Raw genomic sequence first — 3,489 nt, forward strand, 5'->3', positions numbered from 1 at the left:
TACAATAATGGCCCCATAACTAGCATAAACCACTACTCTCTCCAGCCCCCCCTTATCCTAAGCTAACACTGCCCCTACAGCTTCCATTGAAGCATCTGTATATACCTTAAAGGAGACAGTATAGTCTGGCATGGCAACTAGTGGAGCAGAAGACAGGGTTGATTTTAAGTAGCTAAAAGCAGAATCACAGTCACTAGTCCATTCAAAAGGAACATCCTTGCATGTGAGGTGATGCAGCGGGGCAGCACAATGGGCAAAATCTTTTACAAATCGCCTGTAATAAGAGCATAGACCCAGGAAGGCTCTCACCTCTGTTGGCGACTGTGGCGTGTGCCAGGTCTTCACCTTGTCTGTGTTTCTGGGATCAGGCTGCAGGCCCTGGCGGGAAACAACGTGACCCAAGAATGCCACATGATCTCGAGCCAGGTGACATTTCTTTGGGTTAAGCTTTAGGCCTGCTGTCTGGATACGGGAAAACACTTCACACAGACTGGCCATGTGGGGCTTTGGGGGTTTTCCAGTGTTTAAGAATAATCCTAACTGCCACTGAGACCCCAACCATGATGACAGAAAATTTTCTATTTGATACGTTAGCTGTCTGTCCTTTTTCACCCAGTAGACACAGCCTTGGACAGAGTGGGACGATTCTGTCCAACCAGTTCCTTAAAATATGTACAACAACCATCCAGAAATGTTTGATGTAAATTGTACACTTTTTATGGCGATTAAGCACTTTTAAGAATGTAGCAGCTTTACTTCTCGTTGTAGAATTGTACAGTGACAATAAATATTCTGTTCTATAATTTTGAACCCTTATTATAATAATTTGACATGTTTTATTAAATTAAACAATTTTAAATGTTCTTTAAATAAAATTAAATTTAAGAGTGAAACAAACTGGGACATTGTTAAATGCATAAAGTGTTGTAGCAGCTATTTGTCATCAAAATGAAATCAACTTAAAGGTGACTGAACTTAAGACTTTAACATAACTCAAATAACCACTGGATGCACCGTGGGTTTGTAGTTTGCACAGTCAAAAACAAAATGTCCATACCATAGATGTAGTTCAAGTGGTTTATTTCCAGGATTTTACAGGCAAACAACAATCAAGGCCTTTTGTGCTGTCTCTCCTGCTCATCCTGTCTGACTGACTGTGTGTGAATAACTGACTGGTCGTCTGGTAAAAAACTTTAGGCCCACCCAGGTGCATGCTGATCTAATTTGGTGCTGCCTATTTATGCCCAAGTATATGGAAATAAATCTGTCTCATCAGATTTTGAATTATAAAAGCCACTGAATTACTAGCACTGAATTTTTTTGCACTGAAATTAAGTATGTGAATTTTTTTGGCGTCACATGACCAACCTAATGTAACTTGATTGGCTGGCTGTCGGTTTGACTTGAGATAGAATCAGTGTTTATCCTTGGTGTCCCAGATGTGTAATCTGAATTTTTGGCATCTGAATTTCTTGCTTCTGCATTTTTTGCATTTGAATTTTTTGCTTCTGAATTTTTTTACCTCCGCTAAGGAGGTTATATTGTTGCCGGTGTTGGTTTGTCTGTCTGTCTGTCTGTCTGTCCGTGTGCAAGATAACTCAAAAAGTTATATACGGATTTGGGTGAAAATTTCAGGAAATGTTGATACTGGCACAAGTAACAAATGATTAAATTTTGGTGGTGATCGGGGGGGGGGGGGGCGGGCACTGATCTACCTTGGCGGAGGTCTGCGCTCTCCGAGTGCTTTTCTAGTTTGCATCTGCATTTTCTGCATCTGAATTTTTTGCATCTGAATTTTTTGCTTCAGAATTTTTTAAATTCTACATTTCTGAACATAGTAAAATTGAGTGACAAAAAATTCAAATACTTAATTTCAGTGCAAAAAAAAATTCATATACTTAATTTCAGTACAAAAAAATCAGTGCTAGAAATTCAATGGCTTTCATAATTCAAAATCTGATGAGACAGATTGACTTCCATACAGGTGCCCATGATCTAAACCAGAGGTGGGCAATTAATTTTCCTGTGGGGCCACATGAGAAACTTTAACAGTTATTAAGGGCCGCATCAATTCACTTGCAGCTCTGTTCAATATATATCTCTATAAAAACAGTAAATGAAACAGTACAATGATACAATGAAAATGTGGAGCACAGAATACAACTATCTAATGAATATTCGCAAAAACATTTTCAAAAATGTGCAAAACCAGCTCCATGTTAACTTTACATGAAAAACCATAAATGCAGCTTTGTTTGCATATCTCAGTTCCTTTTCTGACTTCAGTGAAGAAATACCTAGAAGTCCATGTCTTCTTAAAATCGCTGCATTCTTAATCGATCTTTCTTTCTTTTTTTGGCATTAGCTGACATCTTAACGGGCTGAAACTGACCAACAAACCAATAAGCTTTATTATAACCATAAGCTTCATGCTGAGAATGGAAAGTAAGTGCGAAAACACGCTAATTTCGCAGATCCTACTAAATAAAAGCTGTGGCGTTGCACTGGTTGCATCTATTACCCTGATAAATATTTGCATTGACTTTTAATTTGCCAGTGACCTCATGCAGGCCGGTCAGGGTCAGCCATCAGGCTGCATGTGGCCCGCGGGCCTTACTTTGCCCAGGTCTGATCTAAACCAATAAGAAAACACAAAAAAAAAGGTGCTAAATACTAAAGAATGAAAGCAATAACTGTGAAAAACAAACAAACAAAAAAAACCCTCTAAATATTTAACAAACAAAAAGCAAACAAATCAAAATAAACAATTAGCAAAAAATACTAAATTTGTAAACAACAAAGTAAATTAACTTTGAACAAAAAATTAAACAGACAAATAGCTCCTACATAAAGGTTAAAGGTTAACTGACTGCATTATCCCTGAGGGGATATTCGGCCTCTGCATTTTACCCATCCTCATACATGCAGCATTTTCAGCATTTTGCATTATTATTACTGTCACATATACATTAAATAAACACACTGTGGAGTCTGCTGTTTGATGCCATATTCATACACATTGTAGGCCAACTCAGTTGTATGATTCTCTTGTTATATTTTTATACATAAATCAAAGTCATTTAAGTCTATGCAAACTGAAAACATGCATGTATATGGAAAGAAAAGCCTTCTTTAGGCACTAAGTGAAATACAGTTTCTTTATTATTGTGCTTCCAGTGTTGCTCTGTGTGACTAACATTAACTTGACTCAATCTGACTTCCTACAGTGGGGGTGTCAAACATAAGGCCTGTGGGCCAAAACTGGCCTGACTAATGGTCCAATCCAGTCCATGAGATGAATTTAAGATAAGCAACAATTACACTGAAAATATGACCATAATGCAGGAATTATACAATTTTTTTTTTCGAGAAAACATACAATCCACACATTTGCTCTTTGTTTTCTTTGTTTATTTATTTAGGAGCAAACTGTGACATTGGAATGTCTTTTTTATTTGCATACTTTTGCTTCATTGCCCCTTTTGAGCA

This window comes from Sphaeramia orbicularis, chromosome 19 (genome assembly GCF_902148855.1).
Source record: "Sphaeramia orbicularis chromosome 19, fSphaOr1.1, whole genome shotgun sequence".
NCBI lineage: Eukaryota > Metazoa > Chordata > Actinopteri > Kurtiformes > Apogonidae > Sphaeramia > Sphaeramia orbicularis.